Here is a 27,299-nt window from a genome sequence, read left to right as displayed (position 1 = left end):
TAAGCCCGTGCGCCACAACTACTGAGCCCGTGTGCCACAACTGCTGAAGCCCGCACGCCTAGAGCCCATGCTCCGCAACAACAGAAGCCACCACAATAAGAAGCCCGCGCACTGCAATGAAGAGTAGCCCCTGCTCGCCACAACTAGAGAAAGTCCGTGCGCAGCAACGAAGACCCAACGCAGCCAAAAATAAATAAATAAATAAATTTTAAAAAAGTTTTTCTATTATAGGTACACTCCTATGCAGATTTTTAAAAATCAATCCAATTGTTGGGTTTGTGGTCAGTTACCTATGTCTAGTACCTCTGGTTTTACCTTGATGGATTTCTCCACTCCAAAGCTCTGATTGGATGGCCCTTAGAAAATTTATTTATTTACTTTTTTATTATTATCTTTTTTTGGCCACGCTGTGTGGCTTGTGGGATCTCAGTTCCCCGACCAGGACAGTGAAAGTGCCAAATCCTAACCACTAGCCCCCCCAGGAACTCCCAGAAAATTTATTTTAGAAGAAAAAAAAATTATAGTTCTATTCTGGCCAATATTGATAATACTAGATGGGATCCCCTTTTTTGGTCAGTCAATCATCTTGCTCTGACCTTGGTCATAAATATGAATTTTCTTTAAAAGGTACTCAAGCTCAATCAGAGCAATGAGCTAAATTTCAATTATTTGGTTACCTCTGCGCTTTGAACAAACAGACCCTTAGGTAGTGGATACATATCTCAGGATGAATTTCAATGACCCCAGATTCTTGCATCTTCCCGTACATAGAAAAGCACTAAAATCATTAGCTTGAGGTATCTGTTCAGTGTGTCCAGCAGTCATCTTTACCAAGATGTATGCCTGACTGAATGTATTTCATAGCCAAGAATTGTATGTAAACTGGTTTCTCACCTACCTCTTTTTTTTTTTTTAATATTTATTTGCTCTACTTTTTTTTTTTTTAACATCTTTATTGGAGTATAATTGCTTTACAATGGTGTGTTAGTTTCTGCTTTATAACAAAGTGAATCAGTTATACATATACATATGTTCCCATATCTCTTCCCTCTTGCGTCTCCCTCCCTCCCACCCTCCCTATCCCACCCCTCTAGGTGGTCACAAAGCACCGAGCTGACCTCCCTGTGCTATGCGGCTGCTTCCCACTAGCTATCTATTTTACGTTTGGTAGTGTATATATGTCCATGCCACTCTCTCACGTTGTCACAGCTTACCCTTCTCCCTCCCCATATCCTCAAGTCCATTCTCTAGTAGGTCTGTGTCTCTATTCCCGTCTTGCCCCTAGGTTCTTCATGACCTTTTTTTTTTTCTTAGATTCCATACATATGTGTTAGCATACGGTATTTGTTTTTCCCCTACCTCTTGAGAGCAGTTTCCTCAGAGCTAACTGAGCTGCCATCTCCCAGGCTATCATCCTCAGCAAGATCTTGAATAAAACTTAACTCACAGCTCCTATGTTGTGTGTCTTTCTAGGCTCCAGGTAATGCCGAAGAGGGTGAAGCACGTGGTCTGACCTTAGGATGTAGTTGCAAAAGGAATTCCTCCGGCGACTGATGGCTTGATGCTTGCGGTGTGTATTTGCCCTTAGAGGCAGGTTCAAATGAGTCCTGTGCTCAGGGATGTCAACTGAGAAGACCCCTACCCCCCATCCCAAACTGCCTGGGCTTTGCCGCCTTTCTCCATACCTTTGCTGGATTAACTGGATGTGAATTCTCTGAGCTGAAGATCCTGCCTTCTTCTAGAAATGTCACATTAGAGCTCCAAATAGGGATAATTTTTTTTAACACCTTTATTGGAGTATAATTGCTTTACAATGGTGTGTTAGTTTCTACTGTATAACAAAGTGAATCAGTTATACATATACATATATCCCCATATCCCCTCCCTCTTGCGTCTCCCTCCCAGCCTCCCAATCCCACCCCTCTAGGTGGTCACCAAGCACGGAGCTGATCCCCCTGTGCCATGCAGCTGCTTCCCACTAGCTATCTATTTTACACTTGGTAGTGTATATATGTCCATGCCACTCTCTCACTTTGTCCCAGCTTACCCTTCCCCCTCCCCGTGTCCTCAAGTCCATTCTCTACGTCTGTGTCTTTACTCCTGTCCTGCACCTACGTTCATCAGAACCATTTTTTTTTTTTTAGATTCCATATATATGTGTTAGCATATGGTATTTGTTTTTCTCTTTCTGACTGACTTCGCTCTGTATGACAGACTCTAGGTCCATCCACCTCACTACCAATAACTCAATTTCGTTTCTTTTTATGGCTGAGTAATATTCCATTGTATATATGTGCCTCATCTTCTTTATCCATTCATCTGTCGATGGACACTTAGGTTGCTTCCATGAGGCTCTTACACCAGTACAATAAGAATAGACACCTGATGTATGGCAGGAGCAGGGTGGGGAGGTTCCTTGCTGAGCCCAGTGTTAAACCTTTAGGTGCTGTTTTCTGGGGAGGCCCTGGGGTGCTGGGGTGCTCAGGGTCATATGGAAGCAGTAGGGGGAGATCCTCAGGACAGTGGCTATTTACCAAGCAGCCCGGGAAGTACTTAGATATTTTATCAATATTACAACCTTGTCAGTCTTTGCCCCGAGAACCTAAAATGCTAAAGTTCTGTAATTTAAGGACTCCATAGCTCCATGTGTCAGTGTAGCAACAGCAAGGAAGAGCGGGGACTTAAATTTCAGCAAGGTCTGCCTTTGATTCTGCCCCTGCCACTTCCTTCATCTCTTGGAGTCCCTGTTTTGCCACATGTAAAATGACATACTGGCTGTAATGCATGAGCACAGGATTAGCTCTAAGTAAAATATCACTTCATTGGAATTGTTGCTGGGTGTAGTATAAACCTTGACAGTTGGCTTTTTTTCTTTTTCTTTTTTGTAATGCAATTGCCTGACAAGCTTTGATTGTCAGAGGCATCCACTTCAGAGGTATCTACTTCCAAGGAGGCTATCTTAAATAAACACATTGCCAGTCGCCAGACTAGGTAAAGAGCCAGGCCACCTTCCCCCACCTAGGCTCTTTGTTTTTAGAGATCTTGATTGACTTCAATAACTGACCATTTGAGCTACTTGCTTTTTTCTCTTCCCACACTTCAAATTCCTGCTCTTATTTTTTTTTTTTAATTAATTAATTTATTTATTTTTGGCTGTGTTGGGTCTCCATTTCTGTGCGAGGGCTTTCTCTAGTGCGGTGAGCGGGGGCCACTCTTCATCGCGGTGCGCGGGCCTTTCACTGTCGCAGCCTCTCTTGTTGTGGAGCACAGGCTCCAGACGCGCAGGCTCAGTAGTTGTGGCTCACGGGCCCAGTCGCTCCGCGGCATGTGGGATCTTCCCAGACCAGGGTTCGAACCCATGTCCCCCGCACTGGCAGGCAGACTCTCAACCACTGCGCCACCAGGGAAGCCCTGCTCTTATGTTTTGAATTCACCGGTAAAGAGGGAGCCAGTGAAACTCTAGGTCCCCACCCTTGACCCCAATAAAAGCAGAACCCCAGGCCTGCTCTCTCTGTCTCTCTTTACTGGAGACCTGGCTGTGTGGCCCCAGCTGTATCATGTAATTTTCAGGTCTTATAAATAATAAATCTCTATGTTTTCAATGTTTCCTGATGGTCATTGCTGAAGGGCATCTTGCAATCATAATAAGAACACCGAGGGCCAGTTCAGCCACAGCACTGCTTATTGATAGGCTGAGACCCGCACAGAACACTGGGCTGCTTGTGAAGCAAAACAATGTTATGGTTAAGAGCTTGAGCTCTGAAGTCAGGCAGATCCTGTTTAAGTGGCAGGTCTACCGCCTACTAGCTGTGTGACCTTGAGAAAGTCAAGGTCACCTACTAGCTGTGTGACCTTGAGAAAGGCCTTTTGCCTCTTTGAGTCTCACTTCCCTTACCTCCCTCTCTCTCTCTTGCTCACTCAACGCCAGACTCACTGGCTCCCTCCCTGTTTCTGAACACAGCAGGCCCACAGACCCCAGGGCCTTTGCACTGGCTGGTTCTTCTGCTTGGAATGCTCTCCCCCAGTATATCCAAGTGGCTCCCACCCTCATCTCCTCGATGTTTTTGCTCAAATACTCTCCTTCTCAGGGAAGCCTCCCCTCACCTATTTAAAATTTCCACAGCTCTCTGCCTAGCATTTCCTTTGCCTTTACCCTGCTCTATTTTTGACCACAGCACTTAACACCATCTGATACACCACATATTTTTGATTTGTATTTTTTTAAATTTAAGTATAGTTGATTTACCACGTTGTGTTAGTTTCTGGTGTACAGCAAGGGAATTCAGTTATACATATATGTACATATTCTTTTTCATACCCTTTTTTTTTTTTAAATATCTATTTGTTCATTTGGCTGCACCAGGTCTTAGTTGCGGCACTGGGATCTTCACTGCCGCGTGCGGGATCCTTAGTTGTGGCTTGCAGGCTCTCAGTTGTGGCATGCAAACTCTTAGTTGCAGCATGCACGTGGGATCTAGTTCCCTGACCAGGGATCGAACTGGGCCCCCTGCATTAGCAGCACAGAGTCTTAATCACTGGACCACCAGGGAAGTCCCATCATATTCTTTTCCACTATGGTTTTTTAAAATTAGTTTATTTTATTTTATTTATTTTTGGCTGCCTTGGGTCTTCGTTGCTGAGCGTGGGCTTTCTGTAGTTGCGGCGAGCAGGAGCTGCTCTTCGTTGCTGTGCGCGGGCTTCTCATTGCGGTGGCTTCTCTTGTTGCGGAGCGCGGGCTCCAGGCACACGGGCTTCAGTAGTTGTGGCACGCGGGCTCTAGAGCCCAGGCTCAGTAGTTGTGGTGCATGGGCTCAGTTGCTCCACAGCATGTGGGATCCTTCTGGACCAGGGATCAAACCCGTGTCCCCTGCACTGGCAGGCGGATTCCCAACCACTGTACCACCAGGGAAGTCCCTCTTGTCTCTTAATTATTATCTATCCCCTTCCCCTCTCCCTCAACACATGCATAAATGTCAACTCCACAAATGTAAGTAGCTTTTTCTATTTGTGCCCTGCTGTATTCTCAGCATCTAGAACAGTGCCTAGAACATAGTAGATGCTTGATAAATAATTTGTTGAATGAAGACTAAAAATGGTCTGTGAGGCAGATATTTGTATTACTCTACTTTACAGATGAGGGAACTGAGGCTGTGAGGGGGACCATCACTCGACCAAGGTCACACAGTAGAGTAAGTGTCAGAGCTGGGGTTTATTTAAAAAATGCATTCATTCCGGATGAAGAAGATGTGGTACATATATACAGCAGAATATTACTCAGCCACAAAAAAGAATGAAATAATGCCATTTGCAGCAATGTGGATGTACCTAGAGATGATTATACTAAGCGAAGTAAGTCAGAAAGAGAAAGACAAATACCATATGCTATCACTTCTATGTGGAATCTAAAATATGACACAAATGAACTTATCTACAAAATAGAAACAGACTCACAGACATAGAGAACAGACTTGTGGTTGCCAAGGGGGAGGGTGGGTGGGGACAGATGGACTGGGAGTTTGTGATTAGCAGATGCAAACTCTTATATAGAGAATGGATAAACAAAAAGGCCCTATTGTATAGCACAGGGAACTACATTCAATATCTTGTGATACACCATAATGGAAAAGAAAATGAAAAAGAATGTATATATACGTATAACTGAATCACTTTGCTGTACAGTAGAAATTAACACAACATTGTAAGTCAACTATACTTGACTAAAATAAATTTTAAAAAAATGCAAATACAAACCAAACAAATAAACCCCCCACATTCATTCAGCAAATGTTTATTGAGCACCTACTCTGTGCCAGATGCCGTTCTAGGAGCTGGGGATACAACAGTGAATGAAGGGAGCCCCAAACCAAGGTGTCAGACCCCAGAGCTTATATGTGGACCCTATAAAGCTTCCATGCTGTGTGTGTAGGGAAACTGAGGCCAGACAATGGAAGGAAGGCACAGGGTCCCAGCCAGGAGACGGGCGCTCAGTGTAGGAGGTGGGCTTGGCTCTGCAGGAGCTGTCGTGGTTGCAGGATGAGCTGGAAAGGTGGTGGCTGCTTCCCAAAGCCACTGTCCTGGGGCTGCAGGTCCAGAGCCGCAGGAGGGCAGTGGCGACGTGGGTGAGAAGCGCTGTAACAGCCACGTCAGGTAGAGAAAGAGCTCAGTCCGGGCCAGAGACTCTCCGGGGCATGCTCGGTGCCCTGGGGGAGCAGGGAGACCGAGATCAGAGATGAGGAGGAAGAAGCAAAGAGAAGGGGGTGGGAAGGACACATTGGAGGTGAGAGGAGATCTGGAGAGAGAGGCAGGGAGGGGGAATACATCAGAGGGGCGCTCTGAGCCACTGTCGGAGCCACTGATGGTTTACGACTGTGATTTCAGTTCAGAAATCTTTCCTGACTTCCTCCTTGAACACTGAAACTTCATTCTGCCATAAGTCAAGAGGTCAAGTACTCTTGTCCACCTTTGTGAAGACAGGTACGTCCTAGGTGGTCACCTTAGTGAGTGTGGACAGCTCCATCTAAGAAGCGAAGCTGTCCCTGGGTTTGGGGAGGAGACTGAGGCATTTCAGTATCTTCCCAGAGGGACCATGTTTGAAGTGCTGAGGCTTTCAAAGACTCCCGGCATCAACCATGTTTCAAATACGCCACAGAGTCAGGTGGGAATACTGTGGATCAGCCCTGCTTTAGATCATCCTTGGGTCTGTGTCCTTCTGTCTTGCAGTAGCAGCCCATAAAATCAGGCAGTAGCTTCTTAAATGAATGTATGTGACCCAGGAGTTTGCTCCTAGAGATTGTTCCTTCAGCAACACTCCCCCCGGGGAGGCTCAAGACCCATGCAGAACAGTGTACATTGGAGCAAAGTGAAAAACTCGAAACAATCCATCACTATGGGGATGAGTGAATACATTATGGTGCACCAACAATGGAAGCCACGCAGCCATTAAGAAGAATGAGTTAGAACTCTGCATGCTGCAAAGGTACAATGTTCAAGATGGATGGTTAAATTAAAAAAAAAAAAAAGGTTCACAATGGGATGCTAGGATTACCTATTTTGTAAAACATATACATACATTCATATTTATGCTTGCATTTGTGTAAACAGATTTTGAAGGATATGCAAGAAACCATTAACTGTGCTTATCACTAAGTTTAGGGCTTACAATCTAGGAATGGGATCAAGGAGGAGGACTTTACTCTCATTTTATTATTAATTAATTTGGCTGCGCCATGCAGCTTGCAGGATCTTAGTTTCCAGACCACGGATTGAACCCGGACCCTTGTCAGTGAAAGCACCGAGTCTTAACCACTGGACCTCCAGGGAATTCCCATACTTTCATTTTATATACTCTTGTTCTGCTGGATTTATTTTTTATTCAGTGTTTGCTTTATAGGTACAATTAAAAACTAGTTCAAATAAAATGATTAGCCAGTGTTTACATAGCTGTCTAATTTTTAGATAACTATTACAGAAGCGATCGTTTAAAAAGTATTTTGTATTTTCGATTAAATGTTCTGTTTATTTTATCTAGAAGTTGGAGGATTATGCTTAATTAAAAAATTTTATTTTATAGCAAATGGAAAACAAACAAACAAAAAAACCCAAAAACCCAAAAAACCCTTTTGGGTGTTTTTCACAGGCCTGGCACTATCTACAGCTCCTGAGTGAGAACTGATCTCAGAATTAACTGTGGCTGCGGTGTCTGTGCTCCTCATCCGCCCTCCTCACAGGAGCCTGGCCTGTATGTAGCATGTGTCTTCCCAACCAGCAGTCAGAAAAAAAATTTTTTTTTTTTTAATTTATTTATTTTTGGCTGCGTTGGGTCTTCGTTTCTGTGCGAGGGCTTTCTCCAGTTGCGGCGAGCGGGCCACTCTTCATCGCGGTGCGCAGGCCTCTCACTGTCGCGGCCTCTCTTGTAGCGGAGCACAGGCTCCAGACGCGCAGGCTCAGTAGTTGTGGCTCACGGGCCTAGTTGCTCCGCGGCATGTGGGATCTTCCCAGACCAGGGCTCGAACCCGTGTCCCCTGCATTGGCAGGCAGACTCTCAACCACTGCGCCACCAGGGAAGCCCAGAAAATCACTTTCTTATGTTAAAGGAGGAGGTTCAGAGAGGGAAGGCATCCTCCCTGGAGTCATACAGCAGCCCCTGGCCTGGACAAAGGCATGGACACTGACCTGCAGAGAAGGGCAGAAAGGCAGGGCTCCTCTGAAAAGCTGCGTTGGCATCCAGGAACCTCTCGGGCTGAAAGGAGGAGGGATCTTGGAACTGCTCAGGGTCATGGAGAACAGAGTGGAGCAGTGGGAACACCATGGTGCCCCGTGGAAGGAGTCTGTCCAGACGTTCATGGCTGCCCACCCAGGAAAGCAACCTGTGTTGCTTCTTGCACGTTGACCCAAAACTTCCTGGTCTACTCAGCCCTGGGGAACAGCAGGGTGGGGAGACTGTGGCCTTTGGGGTCAGCAGACCTGGGCTCGAATCCCTGCTCTGTCACTTCCCAGCTGGGAGACTGGGCAAGTGACTTCTCTCTGAACTTCAGTATCTCCATCTGCAAAATGGGCATAATCATAGCATCTATTCAGAAGAGTCCATGAAATAGTGAGAATCACCTGGCACATAATAAGCTCTCAACAAATGGTTATTATTATTACTCGGGACTACCACATGAGGCCACAAAGGTTGTGCCTTGCACAGCAGGACTGGAATCCCAGAAGGGCCCTCTTTCTTCATACCATGCATTCCACAGTCCACTTGCCCAGAGAAGTCTATTTCTTTTTTCTTTTTTCTTCTCAAATTCTCACAAAGATGCATCACAATGGCTGGTGGCCACTCTGGTATTATTTACATCACTTCTGACCACAAAAGCAGATTTCAGCCCTTTGTGAGAACACTCACCTGTTTCAGATCATCTTTAGCTGTTTTTTTTTTAATCACATTCTTTTTTTATTTATTTATTTATTTAATTTATTTTTGGCTGTTTCTGGTCTTAGTTGCAGCACGTGGGATCTTTCGTTGTGGCGCGTGGGCTCAGTAGTGTGGCTCGTGGGCTCTAGAGCGCAGGCTCAGTAGTTGTGGCGCACGGGCTTAGCTGCTCCGTGGCCTGTGGGATCTTCCTGGACCAGGGCTTGAACCCGTGTCCCCTGCATTGGCATGCGGATTCTTAACCACTGTGCCACCAGGGAAATCCCTTGTTTTGTTTCTAAAAGAAGCAGTTTCAACAGCAGGAGCCAGAACAGAGGTTATGCAATCAGAGGATCCGGCCAAGTGGGGAATGGGTGAAGGTGGTGGGGATGGGGAGAGGGAGCAGGGAGGAGGAGGGGGAGGGGGAGGGGGAGGGTGGGGGGGGATACTTCCTGGAATACTTCCGTAGCCTGTTGTCTTTTTAATTAAATTGTCTTTTAGTGAATATTTATTGAGTAGCCTCTCGGAGGTGGAGACACAGCAAAGACTGAGACAAATCCAGTGGGAGAGGCACTTACGCTGGAACAGTGACAGGCAAGCCAATATTTTCCCAGTACTAAATCAACCCAAGGGCCAGGTACCAGACAACTAAGACAGCCCCTATGCTCCAGAGCCCACTGGAATGATTCAAATTAGCCAGTCCTATGCTGCTGACTCTGCCCTGCCTTTCCCAGTAAAGGCTGTGGCCTGTGTCTTCCTCTTATTCCTTTCTGCCTCTTGACCAATGCTGCTGCCTTTTCCTGTGGCCCTGCGTGCTGTGCCTCTCATTCCTGGGGGGAATGTGGCCAACATTAGACTTTTCTTGAATGGCATTGACCTCTCCATGTTATCACTCAGTCACCTCCATCAATTAGAATCCCATGGGTACAAATGAGACAGCCCTAGAGGCTGGGGAATCTGATCTTGTCAAGGCGCTGAGCCTGGTCCCATCACTCCAGGGCTGGGGGTGGAGGGACAGAATGCACGGGCTCAGGTGACCCGCAGGGCAGAGTGGTGAAGAGCAGGGGCTGAGCCACTGTGCTGAGTTTGGATCATGACCCTGCCATTGTCCAGCGCTGTGAGTTTGAGTGAGTTTCTTAAGCTCTCTGTCCCGCTTTCCCCATGTAGAATCCCTTCCTCCAAGGGTCACCAGGAGATTAACTGAGTTAATACTTGTAAGAAGCATGGAGCGTCTAGTGGCCCGTGGGGAGCGTGATACATGAGTTAGTTGTCATTACTGATCGACAAGGGTTTAGTCAGCATATATGACATATTAATGTAGGCATAGGGACTCTAGCAAATAACAAGAAACTCAAAGTCCCTCCCCTCGTGGAATTGGTAACTTCTAGCAGACGAGACAGTCTTAAAGCAAACAGCGTATTGAATAAATAAGATGACTCAGCTAGTGATAAATGCCACGAAGCAAATTAAACAAGGAAATATGATAGATACTGACTGGTGAGGGCTGCTTCAGATTGGGTGGTCAGAGAGGGCTTCTTGGAGGCGGTGACTTCTGAGAGTCGATCATGGGAAGGTGTGCGGAGGCACGTTCCTGGCAGAGAGAGCAGCAAGGGCAACGTCCTTAAGGTGAGAGCCAGCTTGACAAACTCTAAGAGCCATCAGACGTGGCCTCTGACAATGACTCCTCCTACCCAAGTGACAGCTCCATGAGGACAGGGATTCTTACTGACTTTTTCATGATTGTGATTATTTGCTTTGCTCCCTGTGAACCCCTCATCCTCCAGAATAGTGCCTGGCACATAATAGGGTTCATAATAACCATGTGTGGCATACATAAGAGCTGTATCTTCCAGGGATCCAAAATACTTGTGCACAATTTCTCCAGGTGGGCACGACAGTCACGTTGCACAATGATTTCAGGGCATTTGTGGGCTCCTGCTATCAATCTTTGGATTCCAGGCAAAGAACCCTCACTTCTCCAAATTTGGGGGTTGGGGGGCACATCCTTAAAGTCCCCAGTCATTCCTCTCTTGGGAGGGGACGTGTTGAAATGACGGACTGGAGACAGATTGCCTGAGTGTTGCATCTTGGCTGTTAGCTGGTGACCTTGAGAAGTGATTTTGAGGCAGGAGATAGATGGGCCCCAGGCTGAGCAGCTAGAGTTCATTCCCTGTGGACAGAAACTCCAAAATATCGACAGCAAGACAATCGAGAGAGGAGGCTGGGCCCTGCCCAGATAATAGATAAAAGACCGTCTATTCCTCATTCTTGAAATTAAGGAGACCTCCCTGACTATACATGCACAGAAAGGCTCCCTGGAGGTCAAAAGGGGATGGGGTGCCACCCCATAGTAAGTGATGCTAAATACCCGTAGGCCTCTTTGCTAGAATCCATCTCGGCTAAGAGATGTGCACACACAGAGAGGAGGACCCTAAGTTATAGCAAATACAGACTCAGAACCAAGCAAAGCAAGATGATTGACCAAAGGAAACCCAGATGAAGTGCCCCAAAAAAGTGATTCAAACCACCACGAGGGCATGACTCTCTGAGCCCGCCCGTGTGTCTATCCACACGTACTGTACTTTTTTCTTCTAATAAATACTTTATTTGCTTCACTACTTTCCATCTCTATGTGGAAATTCATTTCTACACAGCTGACGGGCCAGGGCCTTGTCACTGGTCACTGGCCCCTAGTGGTGTAGTGGCCAGGATTCAGCACTCTCACTGCCGTGGCCCGACCTCAGTCTCTGGCGGGGAACCAAAATCCTGCTTCAAGCCGCTGCAGGCCAAGGCCACCGGAGGTCAACTTCACCCTCTGCACGGCTTCATCTCCACCTTTGTAAAATGGAGATAATAGTCGCACTTACCATGTAGCGTTGCTGTGGGGCCAGGTGAGACGTGTGCAAAGGACTTAGAATGTGCCTGGGACATAGTGCCAAGTGTCAGCTGCAATGATCATCACTGAGGCTTGTTGCTGGTATTAAGAGATCAAGTCGGGCTTCCCTGGTGGCGCAGTGGTTGAGAATCTGCCTGCCAATGCAGGGGACACGGGTTCGAGCCCTGGTCTGGGAGGATCCCACATGCCGCGGAGCAACTGGGCCCGTGCGCCACAACTGCTGAGCCTGCGCGTCTGGAGCCTGTGCTCCGCAACAAGAGAGGCCGCGATAGTGAGAGGCCCGCGCACCGCGATGAGGAGTGGCCCCCACTTGCCGCAACCTGAGAAAGCCCTCGCACAGAAACGAAGACCCAACACAGCCATAAATAAATAAAAAAAAAAAAAAAAAAAGAGATCAAGTCTGTCAGGGCCTGGTACGCAAGACGTGTAAGACACACTAGAAGAATATTGGCTGAGTTGGCTGCTCACAAGGCCTGGCCAGGTCGCCAACCCCTTTGTTTGGATTATATATCTCCTCCCTGCTGCTGCCTCTGTTTCTGCCTCAGGCAGGTCTCTGTGTCCTTCGCTGGACTGTTCTCTTCTCTTTGTGTCTCTTTGCCCCTCTCTCTGACTTTCTATCCCAGTCCTTTTGTGTTTCTCTGGCTCTCTCCTCTGAATCTCTATTTCTTGCTTCTCTAGATCTCTCCAGGTCTCTCTCAGTCTTTATCTGTGTCTACACATCTCTGAGCGTGTGTCTCTCTAGCTCTAGCTCTCCCTTTCTCTGTATGTGTCTCTCTCCATCTCTGGCTCTGTCTCTCCCTCTGTCTGTGTTTTGTGTCTTTCTCTGGTGCCTTCTCCCTGTTTCTCTGGGTCCTAGTTAATCATTCCCTCCCTCCTCCCTCCCCCACATCCTCTCCCCACTTCTCTCTTTTCATCTCTTTGACACTTTGTCTCTTTCTCTCTCTCTCCTTGGCTCTCTTACTCTCCCTCTCCCTCCTTCTCCCTCCCTCTCCCTCTCCCTCTCCCTCCTTCTCCCTCCCTCTCCCTCTCCCTCCCTCTCTCTCTCTCCCTCTCCCTCCCTCTCCCTCCCCCCCTCTCTCTCCCTCTCTCTCCCTCTGTCTCCCTCCCTCTCCCTCCTTCTCTCTCCCTCTCCCTCCCTCTCTCTCCCTCTCCCTCCCTCTCCCTCCCTCCCTCTCTCTCCCTCCCTCCCTCTCTCCCTCTGCCTCTCCCTCTCCCTCCCTCCCTCTCTCTCTCTCCCTCTCTCACCCTCTCCCTCCCTCTCTCTCCCTCTCCCTCCCTCTCTCTCCCTCTCCCTCCCTCCCTCTCTCTCCTTCTCTCTCCCTCTCTCTCTCTCTCTCCCTCTCTGTCCCTCTCCCTCTCCCTCCCTCTCTCTCCCTCTCCCTCCCTCCCTCTCTCCCTCTCTCTCCCCACTGCCACTCTTTCTCTTGCTTTTGGTCACTCTGAAATCGCTTTCTCTTGCTCTTTTCTTACTTAACACACGTTGCTTGTTGTTGTTTTTGCCCCATACCTCCCCATCTGGCTCGCTGCCCGCGGAGGGAGTAAGAGGGAGCTGATTATATAACTGTTTGTTATGAGTTCAAGGGGGTGAGGGATGTGGAGGAGGCCAGGAAGGAACATTTTCTCCCTTCTCACCCTTCTTAGCCCTCTCCTTTTTCCTCAATCCGTCAGCCTGGCCTCAGACACGCCTCTCCCAGCTCCATTCTTCCTGGATTGGGTGGAGAGATCCGATAACTGGCCCCCTCACCTGGAGACAGTAGAGACTAAATAGCACAGGACCGGAAGGAGTTGGGGGTGCCTAGAAGAGGAGGCAGAGGCTGCAGGCAGTGAGAGCTTCCCCCAGGAGACAGGCAGGCACTAGGGTTCTCCCCAAGCCCCTAGAAAAGATACGAAGCCACAGAAACAAGATGTTGATGGAAATTTTGGGGAACCATCCAATTCAGCTGGCTGAAGCCTAGGACATCCAGTTTCTGGGACCCCAAACCGAGATTTCTGAAGGCAGAAGGAGGGATGCCTGGCCTCCTCCCGACCCCACTGGTTTTGGGCTTTAACAAGGGAGAAAATGCTTTACTATTTACCCCCTTCCTGGGGATTCTTGGTCACCATGGTGCTCCAAAAAATTCTGTAGGTCACTGCCCCACCCACCAGAGGAATATATCAACCACCTTATCCTCCCAACACCTACACCTATGAGTGGAGTAAGGGATCCCCTTACTCCATTCATAATCTCACTACCTCTTACCCCGATACACACAAGCTGGTCCCATCCCTCCCCCCTCACACACACACAGCCCGGGGAAAGGAGCCCTAAACAAGTCACCGGTGGGAGATAGTTCCTGGAGGGGCAAACTGGTGTGCTAATCTTAACCCTGCCCCTTGAGAGCCTAGTGACCCTGGGCGGCTCTGTTCAAGTGTGAAATGGGGATGGTCACAAAGATGTGAATTTCCATGGGAGTGTCAAAGTAAAGAACTTAGCACAGAGCTGGCACACAGAAGAGGCTCAGGAACAAGCAATGCCCCCGCCCTTCTCCCTGACTCCCCTGCTGGTCCAGCACCCATGCTGTCATCTGCCCACTCACTACCTGCCGTCGGCCACAGTCTATGCTCAGCCCTGCTTTAGCCACCGGCCCCACTTACAGTAAATTCCTCCCTGAGAACAGATTTCAAAGGGCTGAGGATAGGTTGTTGAGTGATAGAGATGGCACCATGCTCATGGCTTTCAGTACATTTCATCCCTACAACAACCTTGCGAGGGAGGTACTTTTATTGGTATTCTCATTTTTCAGAAATGGAAACAGAGGCTCAAAGAAATGAGGTGTCTACTGTATAGCACAGGGAACTCTGCTCAGTATCGTGTAACAACCTAACTGGGAAAAGAATTTGAAAGAGAATAGATATATGTATCTATATAACTGATTCACTTTGCTGTACACCTGAAACGAACACAACATTGTTAATCAACTATACTCCAATACGAAATAAAAAGTTAAAAAAAAAAAAAAGAAATGAGGCGTCTTGTTCAAGATCACACGCACCAAGAAAGTAGCAGAAGCAGGACTTGAACCTGGTTCCCCCTAACTCTAGACTGTTCCATGACCTTGGATGTGCTCTCAAAGGACAAAGTTGGAGGGTGTGGACATGAGTGAGGAGGGGACTGAATGGACGAAGACAAGAGAATCACTTCAGAAGTTATATAAACCCTGCAGCATGGCAAGCTCCCAAATGGGATCCAACCCCCAGGAAATTTAATCTGAAGGTGTTCAGGTTACTGAAAAAGCTGGATCCCAGCATCTTTGTAGCCAGGGCCCATGGCCAAGGGCAGTTCCTTCTTCCTGGTTGCACAGAGATCCGAGAAGTCTTCACACTTTTCCTGTTTGTCACATGTCCATCCTGGTGATCTTTACCATCTGGAAGAACATGAACAAAAGCAGCAAGATGCCCAAAGGTATTTGTCTCTGCTATGTCTGGGAATCTGACTGGGACCCCACTCCCCATCCCAAACTTTCATAATGAGGAGTACATTAGCTGGTTATCAACCCTGCTCTTTGAAGAGTGTTTTCCTTTTGTTTCCCTATCAGCCCCTAATCAATCCCTATGGTAGACACTGTTAGTTGTTCCCTTACATTCTTCCCTCCTTTCTTTGGTAATAGAACCCTTAAATCTGAGCTGAGCTCAAGATCATCCAAAATAAAGACTACATTTCCCAGCCTCCCTTGCAGCTAGGCATGACACTGAGGCCAGAATCGAATAAGATCTGAGGGGAAGCCATGTCTGCCACTTCCAGGTTGTGCCTTCCACTCCCGTGCCCATCATCCTGCTGGTTGGAGTGTAGACCCAGCACGTGAGGTGGAAATCCATCTTCAACCATGAGGATCAGGGCAATGCCCTGGGAAATTGTGGAGCAAAAGACAGAAAAAACCTGGGCTTTTGGCACTGGAGCTGCCATATCAGCTCTGACTGCTTACACTCAGACTGGCACATCAGAGATAAACTGTTATCTTGCTGAAGCCACTATTATTTTGCGGTCTCTGATACTATCAGATACAACACCCTTTCCTCTTATGACTTCCTAATTGAACACCCCCAACCCAAAATTTATAGGAACTATACACATCTACCCTCACAGAGACTTGCAGTCTAAGATCCATCTATTCATCTCCAAGTGTCCATGCACCAATTTCAAAAAGCCTTCCCCTTCCAGGGTGGTTCATTCAACCTTCCCTTCTTCAGTCTGTCTGTCATTCAGGTGTTCTTTCATTTATTCACATCCAACCAGGCAATTATGTCAAATTCTTGTTATGTACCCTTCTGATAGCATCCATTCTTTTATCTTTTGTCCTCTGATACATTCATCCATCCCTCCTTCCTACCATGCATCCATTCAACCATTCATTCACTCTTTCTTCCATCATTATGTCTTCTCATCCACTTATCAGTACCTTTATTTATTCAACCTTCCATTCACTAACACATTCAACCTTTCATCCATTTACCATCTTCCCATTCATTTATCCATTGATCCATTCACATCCGATGATTCTTCTCTCCATTTTTCCACACACACAGCTATTCATCTATCCACCCTCCCATCCATTCATTCTTCTTTCCATCATTCAATCATATATCCTTCCATTCAATCCTTACTTTCTTCCATCTTTACCAGCTTTGATTCTTCTAAACATCCACTTCCCCTCTATCCATGTTGTCCTCATCAGGAAATTCCACACTGAAAGATACGCTTTCACTTCCTCGTAATCTAACTTTCTCAATGAGTCCTGACCTATCTTTTACTTTTTTTTGGAGGGGAGAGGTTGGGAATCTGGTATCCTTGTCCAACTTTAGAAGAAAAGGGGAAGGGAGGAGAGGAACAATGAACTGGGCCCTTATGAGGAGAGAAAATAGGAAGACTCAGAAATGGGCTTCCATGCAGTTCCAGATTTTGTTATATTTAGAATTGAGTACTTCATTTTCTGGGTGCTAACTTAAATAGTATTTTAAAATTTTTGAGATTCCGATTTTTCTTTACTGTTATACAAGAATACATTTGACTTTTGTTTGTTAACATTATATTCTCTGACTTTGCAAAACTCACTTACTAGCTCCAGTTTTTTTGTGTATTCTTCAGGATTTTCTACAGAGACATTCATATCATCTGTAAATAAGGACAGTTGTATTTCTTCCTTTTCTATGTATGTGATTTTTTTTTCTTGCCTTACTGCATAAGCTAGGACTTCCAGTGGATATTAAGGACTAATGAGAGAGAACATTCTTGCCTTGTTCCAGATCTTAGGGGGAAAGCATTCAGTCTTTCCCCTTTAAGTATGATGTTAGTTATAGGTTTTTCACAGATACCCTTTTTAGATTAGGGAAGTTCCATTCTATTCTTAATTTGCTGAGCTTATTTGTCATAAATCAGTGTTGAATTTTGTCAAAAGCATTTTTTGGTATCTATTGATATCACATTTTTTCTTATTAACTTGGTTAAATATCGATACATTGATTTTTTGTGATGTACTATTCTTTTTATATATTGCTAGGTTTGATTTATTAATGTTTTCCTAAGGATTTTTGTACCTACATTTATGAGAGATATTGGTCTATAGTTTTCTTATAGTGTCTTGCCTGTTTTTAGTATTAGGATAATGCTGACCTCAGGAAATGAGTTTGGAAGTGGTCCATCCTCTTCTGGAAGAAGCTGTTTAGAGTTGCTGTTATTTCTTCTTTAAGTTTTTTGTTTGTTTGTTTTTGTTTTTAAGTATTTAGTAGAATTCATCAGTGAAACATCTGGGCCTCTAGTTTTCTTTTTTCTTTTTGCAGGTTTTCAACTACAACTTCAAGTTCTTTAATAGGCATAGGGTGTTCAGGTTACCTATTTCTCCTTTTGTGAATTTTGGTAATTTGTATCTGTAAAGAATTGGTATATTTCATCCACGTTTTCAAATTTATGGGCATAGAGTTGTTAGCACTATAGTTTTGTATTATCTTTTTAAAAAATTAATTAATTAATTAATTATTTTTGGTTGCATTGGGTCTTGGTTGCTGTGCGCGGGCGAACAGGGGCTAGTTCGGCGAACGGGGGCTACTCTTCATTGCGGTGTGCGGGCTTCTCATCGCGGTGGCCTCTCTTGTTGTGGAGCACGGGCTGTAGGTGCACAGGCTTCAGTAGTTGTGGCACATGGCTCAGTAGTTGTGGTTCGCGGGCTCTACAGTGCAGGCTCAGTAATTGTGGCCCACAGGCTTAGTTGCTCCACAGCATGTGAGATCTTCCCAGACCAGGGCTTGAACCCATGTCCCATGCACTGGCAGGCGGGTTCCTAACCACTGCGCCAGGGAAGCCCCTGTATTATCTTTTTAATGTCTGTGGATCAGTAAAGATGTTCCCTCTTTCATTCTTGATATTGGTAATTTGTACTTCTTCCCTTTCTTCCCATTAACTTGACTAGATCAATTTTATTGGTCTTTTCAAAAGAATCAGCTTTTGGTTTTATTTATTCTCTCTTCCCACTATTATCGATTTCATCAATTTCTGCTCTAATTTTTATTATTTTCCTCCTGCTTGCTTTAGATTTAATTTCCTCCTCTTTCTCTAGTCTCCTAAGATGGAAACTTAGGTTACTGATATTAGATGTTTCTCTTTTTTTTTTGGCTGCGCAGCATGTGGGATCTTCGTTTCCTGACCAGGATCGAACCTGTGCCCCCTGCAGTGGAAGCACAAAGTCTTAACCACTGGACCACCAGGGAAAACCCAAATCTTTCCCTTTTTCTAATAAAGCCTTCAATGCTGTAAATTCCCTCTAAGCATTACTGCAAATTTTGACTTTCATTTATTTCAAATATTTTTAGTTACATTTGAGAATTCGACTCATGGGTTATTTAGAATTATGCTGTTTAATTTCCCTAGCATTTATTTATGTTATAACTGGAAGTCTGTACCTTTTGACTACCTTCATCCAATTCCCCTTCCCCCTGTTCCCTTTCTCTGGTAACCACAAATCTGATCTCTTTTTCTGTGAGTTTGTTTGTTTGTTTTTGAAATATAATTGACCTACAACACCGTGTCAGTTCCTGCTACACGACATAGTGATTCAATATTTTTATACATTTCAAAATGATCACCAAAATAAGTCTAGTTACAATATATCACCATAAAATATATGACATAGTTATAACTATATTCCCCACACTGTACATTTCATACACATGACTCATTTATTTTGCAACTGTATGCCGCTGTCCAGTTTTCCCAACACTATTTATTGAAGAGCCTGTCTTTTCCCCATTGTATATTCTTGCCTATTTTGTCACAGATTAATTGTCCATATAAGTGTGAGTTCATATCTGTGCTCTTTATTCTGTTCCATTGATCTATGTGTCTGTTTTTGCACAGGAAACCATAAACAAAATGAAAAGACAACCTACTGAATGAGAGAAAATATCTGCAAATTATATGACTAATAACAGGTTAATATCCAAATATATATAAACAGTTCATACAACTCAATATCAAAAAAGAAAACAACCCAACTACAGAATGAACAGAAGACCAGAATACACATTTTTCCAAACAAAATATACGGATGGACAACAGGCACATGAAAAGATGCTCAACATCGCTAATCATCAGAGAAATGCAAATCAGAATCACAATGAGATATCACATTACACCTGTCAGAATGGTTATCATCAGAAAGTCTACAAATAACAAATGTTAGAGAGGGTGTGAAGAAAAGGGAACCCTTGCACACTGTTGGTTGGAAAACTGTATGGAGGTTCCTAAAAAATCTAAAAATAGAACTACCATATGATCCAGCAATTCCACTCCTGGACATGTATCCAAAGAAAATGAAAACACTAATTCAAAAGGATACATGCACCCCAATGTTCATAGCAGCATTATTTATGATAGCCAAGATACAGAAGCAATCTAAGTGGCCATCAAGAGATGAATGTATAAAGAAAATGTGGCATATATACACAATGGAATATTACTCAGCCATAAAAAGAATGAAATTCTGCCATTTCAAAAACATGAATGGACCTAGAGGGTACTATGCTTAGTGAAATAAGTCAGACAGAGAGAGGCAAATACTGTTTGTTATCACTTAATATGTGGAATCTAAAAATAAAACAAATGAGGGCTTCCCTGGTGGCGCAGTGGTTAAGAATCCACCTGCCAATGCAGGGGACACGGGTTCAAGCCCTGGTCCGGGAAGATACCACATGCCGCAGAGCAACTAAGCCGGTGCGCCACAACTACTGAGCCTGCGCTCTAGAGCCCGCGAGCCACAACTACTGAACGCTTGTGCCACAACTATTGAAGCCTGTGTGCCTAGAGCCCGTGCTCTGCAACAAGAGAAGCCACTGCAATGAGAAGCCCGCACACGGCAGCAAAGAGTAGCCCCCGCTCTCAGCAACCAGAGAAAACCCGCGTGCAGCAGCGAAGACCCAATGCAGCCAAAAATTAAATAAATGAATAAATAAATAAATTTTAAAAATAAAAAAATAAATAAAACAAATGAATAAATATAACAAAACAGAAACAGACTCACAGATACAGAGAACAGATTAGTGGTTACCAGAGAGGGAAGAAGGTGAGTCAAAGCAGGGGTAAGGGATTAAGAAATACAAACTGCTATGTATAAAATAAAGAACAACAGGATATATTGTACAGCACAAGGAAATATAGCTATTATTTTGAAATAACTTTAAATGAAGTATAATCTATACAAATATTGAATCACTATTGTACACCCAAAGCTAATATAATATTGTAAACCAATATACTTTGATTAAAAGAAAAAGAGAGAGAGAGAGAAAGCAGGAAAGAAATATGATTGGACTAAGCCATGGATAGAGGTGACTTTTCAATTTAGAAAGGAGTCACTAATGATTAACAATGCAGGAATATTCACAGATTTTATGGCAGGGAGCTGACATATCTTCAGATTATCTAGCTTATCTGTAGTTGGAGGTGATCATAACAGAACGCCAGATAATTTTGAGAGCCATGGGGATATCTGTGACACTGTAACTAGACCCGTTCAGTATCTTAATCACGTACTGTGACAAATGTAGCTGTGGGAAGGGGAGATATTTGGAGTTCTCTGTGATTAGTAGATGTGGTGAAATGTTGTGGGAACATGATAATTTAGTTCCTGTGTATATGTTGAAACATGGGTGAAACAGATCTGTAAAACTGAGAGAAGGGAGTGCATGTTTGGTAGATGGAGATTCTCCTGTGTCAGGAGAAACTGGGCATGGGGACTGACTATGTGAACATACTGAAAAGAGAAGAGCTGTAGTAAGAGAAAGGGGGTCTCTAATCATTGATGTGTGAGGGGACATCCAGGTAATACATAGATTCAATATTTTCCCCTCAGGAGGAGGATGTTTAGAACTTTGAGATTCAGAGAATACAGATCTAAGTTTAAATTTTAGCTGAGTCATTTTATAGCCATGTTGTTTTTTCATTTTAATAAAGATTTCTGAACCTAAAAAACAAAAACATTTCTTGTAAAATTGGTTTCATGGTGCCGAACTCTTTTAACTTTTGCTTGTCTGCAAAACTTCTGATCTCTCCATCAAATCTGAATGAAAGCCTTGCTGGGTAGAGTAGTCTCAGTTGTAGCTTTTTCCCTTTCATCACTTTAAATATATCATGCCTCTCCCTTCTGGCCTGCAGAGTTTCTGCCGAAAAGTCAGCTGATAGCCTTATGAGTGTTCCTTTTTATGTAATTTGTTGCTTTTCCTTTGCTGGTTTTAATATTCTCCCTTTATCTTTAATTTTTGCCATTTTAATTAGAATGTGTCTTGGTGTGGTCTTATTTGGTCTTGATCCTGTTTAGGACTCTCCATGCTTCCTGGACCTGGATGTCATTTCCTTACCCAGGTTAGGGAAGTTTTCAGTTATTCTGTTTTCAGATATGTTCTCTGCTCCTTTCTCTCTTCCTTCTCCTTCTGGGGCCCCTGTATTGCAAATATTAGTATGCTTGATGTTGTCCTAGAGATCTCTTAAACTGTCTTCAATTTTTAAAATTCTTTTTTCTTTTTTCTGATCCGCTTCAGTGATTTCCACTACTCTGTCTTCCAGCTTGCTGATCTGTTCCTCTGTATCATCTAATCGACTGGTGATTCCTTTGAGTATATTTTTAATTTCAGTTATTGTACTATTCAGCCCTGTTTGGTTCTTCTCTATTAACTCCTTGTTAAAAATTTCTAACTTCTCACTCTGTCCATGCAGTCTTCTCCTGAGTTCTTTGACCATCTTTATGATCATCTTTATGACCATCTTTGACCATGAACTCTTTATTGGGCAGATTGCTTATCTCCACTTCACTTAGTTCTTCTGGGGCTTTATCTTGTTCCTTCATTTGGAACATATTCCTGTCACCTCATTTTGCCTAATACACTGTTTTTATTTCAATGTACTTGGTAGGTAGGTTATGTTTCCCGACCTTGGAGAAGTGGTCTTTTGTGGGAGAAGCCCTATGCAACCCAGTAGTATACTCCCCTCTGGTCACCAGTACTGTTTGATCTAGGGGTGCCCCTTATGTGTGCTGCATGAGCCCTCTGGTAGTAGTGAGCTGTGGTCTGGTAGATGTGGCTAGCCCCAGTCTGGTTGGTTGCCAGGCCCTGCCTTGTGTGGAGGTGGCCAGCCACTAGTGGTTGGGGCTGAGACACAAGATGGTGGCTGGTTGTGGAGCTCCAGGGGGTCCTGGTGCTAGTGCTGGCTCACTGGTGGGCAGGGCTAGGGCTCAGGGGGTCCTGGCACTGATGCCAGCCTGCTGGTGGGTGTGCTGGGTTCTGACAGGGCAGGCTGCAGGGTTGCTGTGGTCCTAGGGCTGCTGTCCTCCAGTTGGTAGGTGGAGCCAGGCCCAGGGGGTCCTGGAGCTAGTGTCAGCCACTGATGGGTAGAGCCGGGTCTTGGGGTCACTGACTGCAAGGCCCTGGGTGCCTCAGAGTTAGTGTCAGTCTGCTGGTGGTTGGGGCTGGGTCCGAATGTCTGGCTGTGGGGCCTCAGAGGTCCTGGCGCTAGTGCTGGGGCACTGATGAGTGGGGCTGGGTCCTGGGGTGGCTGGGGGCTCCGGGGGTCCTACAGCAGCTGGCCTGCTGATGGGTGGGGCTGTGTCCCCACTCAGTTAGTTGCTTGGCCTGAGAAGTCCCAGTAATGGTGTGTAAAGTCTGGTGGGTCGGGGGCAGCGTTGGATCCTGAGGCTAATAAGCTAAAGAGAGGATTTAAAAATCGTATTTGCCAACACCAAAGTCCTCACAGTAGAACGAGCCCCTCAGAATGGCTGCCCCAGTGTCTATGTCTCCAAGGTGAGCTCCAGTTGCCTCCTGCCTCTCCAGGAGGCTCTCCCAGATCAGCAGGTGGGTCTGACCTAGACTCCTTTCATAGTACTGCTTCTGCCCCGGGCCTCAGAGCATGAGGTTTTGTGTGCCCTTTAAGAGTGGAGTCTCTGGGGACTTCCCTGGTGGCGCAGTGGTTAAGAATCCACCTGCCAATGCAGGGGACACGGGTTTGAGCCCTGGTCCGGGAAGATCCCACATGCCGCAGAGCAACTAAGCCTGCGAGCCACAACTACTGAGCCTGCATGTCACAAATACTGGAGCCCACATGCCTAGAGCCCGCGCTCCGCAACAAGAGAAGCCACCGCAATGAGAAGCCTGCGCACCGCAGTGAAGAGTAGCCCCCACTCGCCACAACTAGAGAAAGCCCGCGCGCAGCAACGAAGACCCAATGCAGCCAAAAAATAATTAATTAATTAATTGATTAATTTTAAAAAGAAGAGTGGAGTCCCTGTTCCTATAGTCCTCTGGCTCTCCAGAAAGTAAGCCTCACTGGCCTTCAAAGCCAAAAGTTCTGGGAGCTCATCTTCCTAGTGCAAGACCCCCAGGCTGGGAAGCCCAATGTGGGGCTTGGACCCCTCACTCCTTGGGGAGAACCTCTGCAACTGTAATTATCCTCTTATTTGTGTGTCACCCATCCAGGGGTGTGGGTCCTGACTATACCAAGTCTCTGCCCTTCCTGTCTATCTCATTGTGGTTCCTTTTTTATACCTTTAGTTGTAGAAGATCTTTTCTACTAGTCTTCAGGTCTTTCTCATCAATAGTTGCTTTGTAAATAGTTGTAAGTGTGGTGTGTCCATGGGAGGAGGTGAGCTCAGGGTCTTCCTACTCTACCATCTTGGCCACTCCCTCTCTTCATTTCTTTATATAGATCCAAGTTTTGACCTTAAACATATTCTTTCTGCCTAAAGAACTTCCTTTAATATTTCTTTTTTAAAAAATCTTTATTGGAGCATAGTTGATTTACAATGTTGTGTTAGTTTCAGGTGTACAGCAAAGTGAATCAGTTATACATATACATATATCCACTCTTTCTTAGATTCTTTTCCCATATAGCCCATTACAGAGTATTGAGTAGAGTTCCCTGTGCTATACAGTAGGTCCTTATTAGTTTTCTATTTTATACATAGTAGTGTGTATGTGTCAATCCCACTTTTAATATTTCTTATAGGTCAAGTACACTGGCAACGAATCACCTCCCCTTTTCTTTTGTCTAAGAGAGTCTTTATTTGTCCATCACTTAAATTTTTAGTACAATACACACAACATAAAATTTGCCATTTTAAACTGTAAAGTTTAGTGGCATTAAGTACATTCACTTTGTTGTGCAACCATCACCGCTATCCATCTCCAGAACTTTTTCATCATTCCAAACTAAAACTCTGTACCCATTAAACAACAACTCTTCATTTCTCATTCATTTTTAATAACTTTTTTGCTTTATATAAAATTCTTGGTTGACAGCTTTTTTCTTTTAACACTTTAAAGATGTCACTCCATTGTTTTCTTGCTAGCATGGTTTCTGATGAGAAGTATACTATGATACTTATTTTTGTTTTTCATGGGTAAATGTGTATTTTCCTTTGGCTGCCTTCAAATTTTTCTCTTTGCCTTTGGTTTCCTGATGTTTGAATATAATCAGCTGACATGTGGGTGTTTTGGTATTTATCCTGTTGGTGTCCTTTGAGCTTCTTGGATCTGTGGCATGGTTTCCATCACTACTTATGGAAAAAAATTACAGCCATTATTTCTTCTAATATTTCCAATGTCCCATTATCTCTTTCTTCTTCTTCTGGTATTCCAGTCATGCACATGTTACACCATTTGATAGAGGCATAACTCTATCTTAGTGTAACCACTAAGTTCTTCCATCCCTATGGAAGAAGGGAGAGGATAAAGAAGGAAGGAGGGGGTGGGCTTCCCTGATGGTGCAGTGGTTGAGAATCCGTCTGCCAATGCAGGGGACACGGGTTTGAGCCCTGGTCTGGGAAGATCCCACATGCCGCGGAGCAACCGGGCCCGTGAGCCACAACTACTGAGCCTGCGCGTCTGGAGCCTGTGCTCCGCAACAGGAGAGGCCGCGATAGTGAGAGGCCCGCGCACCGCAATGAAGAGTGGCCCCCGCTCGCCGCAACTGGGGAAAGCCCTCGCGCAGAAACGAAGACCCAACACAGCCAAAAATAAATAAATAAATAAATAAATTTATTAAAAAAAAAAAAAAGGAGGGAGGAGAGAGGAAAAAGAAAAGTGGTGGTGGGGGGAGATGAGAGAGAGAATGAGGGAAGAAAGAAGGGCAATATGAAAGGGAGAGTCTTTGAAAGAGAGAAGTGAGGGAGAGAGAGAGAGGGAATATAGAGAGAAAGAGATGAGAAAAGAGAGGGAGGATGGAGGGAAGAGGAAAAGTTGAGGGGAGAGAGTTAGGAAAGAAGAGAGAAAGAAGAGGAGGAAAATAAAAAAGGATAATTCTCAAAAAAGATGCTGTACATATGTCAAGATTATATAATTCATTAATGAGGGAACTCGGTGTAAAGACAACTAGTCCAAAAGACTAATGAAACACTAGGATTTTTATAGCCAAAAAAGGGAAAAGAAATGCTGAGTTAACTACAAAACTGGCTAATGTCTAATTTTATTGCATTTTTTTTTTAATTTGGGGGAAGGTCACCTTCTCTAACAAATAGAAAAATATAGTCATCATGAGTTAACAGATTTACAGAATTGTAAAATGATTAGACATTGATCAGTTGTGCAAAAGAAGTGATATCCTATTTTGAAATGAGATTATCTTTAAATGGACCTGTTAGAAAATATGCTTAGCTTGACATGAAAAAGTCCCATAATTACTTTTTAAAAATTTCTATGTTTTGGATAATTTTTCATAGCAGAAAGGAAGAAATTCAGAAGCCCCATTCATTATCCTTTTCACTTTCCAACAGAAGAATGACCCCTATGCCAAACTCAGCCTCTAAAATTTGGTTCCTAAGATTCTGCAAGTTTTGGGGGTTTTTTGTTTTGTTTTTCGGAACTGAGAACAACAGTTATGCACTGGCTGTACCTTCCTGCTCCTACTGAAAACATCTAGGTGGAGGTGAAAGGTCATCCTGCCCCTCTCCCCACATCTCCTCACTTTCCTAAAGCTGATCCCCCACTGCCAACTGGAAGAATCCATAGAGCACTGAAAACTTAAAATTATAGAATTCTGGAATCCTCAAACATTAGAACAACAGATTTGGAGAACCACAGAATCTTAGAAGAATGCCAGCTTGGGGAGGCTGTTTAGTTCGGTCTTGGAATCATCCCACAAAACACCTCTTCTTAGACTTTGCACAAAGTTTAAATGAGTCTTCTTAGACTATGCCCAAAGATCTCCCAGACCCACTTATCTTACCTCCCTGGAAAAAATTTCAATTCTAGCTATCCTCCCTTCTACTGAAGCCAGAAAAGAAGACAACAGAGTGGGATGGTGAGAGGGGCTGTTCTGAGAATACTTTTTCTCCAGCCTGTCTGAATTGGAGGACAAGACTCACAACCACCACCATCACAGATAATTAAGAGTCTAATCCTGAAGGAGTGTAAGTGTGTGTGTTGGGAGGGGGTCAGAATGGAAGGGAGAGGCAGAAGATGGGAGAGTCTAAGGAGGCAGGCTAGAGCTGACTCTTACCCCACGAAAGACGTTCTAGCAGCATATCCGAGATCGAGAAGGTGGTGCTTTGTGAGTCGCTCAGTTTTCCCAGAATTCCTACCACTTCTGGACACAGGACACCTCAGCATAAACAGCCAAGCCTTATTCCAAACCTGCAGGCTTCCTAACGGATTCAATTTCCACGCCAGAGAATCAAGACACATGAGAAGGGCTTTTGGATTGTGTTTAATAATATGTATAGGTAGAATATAATACCCAGGAATTTTGTTTCAGGTCAGTAAAGAAGATTTACAAATATTTGGTACAAAAAGAATTGAAAACCATTATTTAGATTATTACAGAGAGCAATCACTAGGTCATGTCTCTAGAGGTGATCTTCCCCTCTAGAGATTGGGACTCAGAAGTGGTCCCTACATCTTAGACTTTGAAAATGAATATGCACACACACACACCAGCAAAGTTCTGATAAACCAACACAGGTAACCTTTGATTGTTACTATTTAATATATCTTTAGTAA

General features: G+C 44.7%; 1 protein-coding gene across 1 annotated transcript in view; it reads left to right on the top strand.

Moving 5' to 3' along the window:
• The window catches only part of ACTMAP (actin maturation protease), a 345,587-nt gene that overhangs the window by 211,032 nt on the left and 107,256 nt on the right, over positions 1-27,299 (top strand). The gene's annotated exons all lie outside the window — the stretch shown is intronic.

The sequence above is a fragment of the Eubalaena glacialis genome, chromosome 18 (assembly GCF_028564815.1).
Source record: "Eubalaena glacialis isolate mEubGla1 chromosome 18, mEubGla1.1.hap2.+ XY, whole genome shotgun sequence".
In the NCBI taxonomy this organism is placed as follows: domain Eukaryota; kingdom Metazoa; phylum Chordata; class Mammalia; order Artiodactyla; family Balaenidae; genus Eubalaena; species Eubalaena glacialis.
The sequence above is the reverse complement of the archived record's forward strand: the minus strand, read 5'-3'. Positions and strand labels throughout refer to the sequence as shown.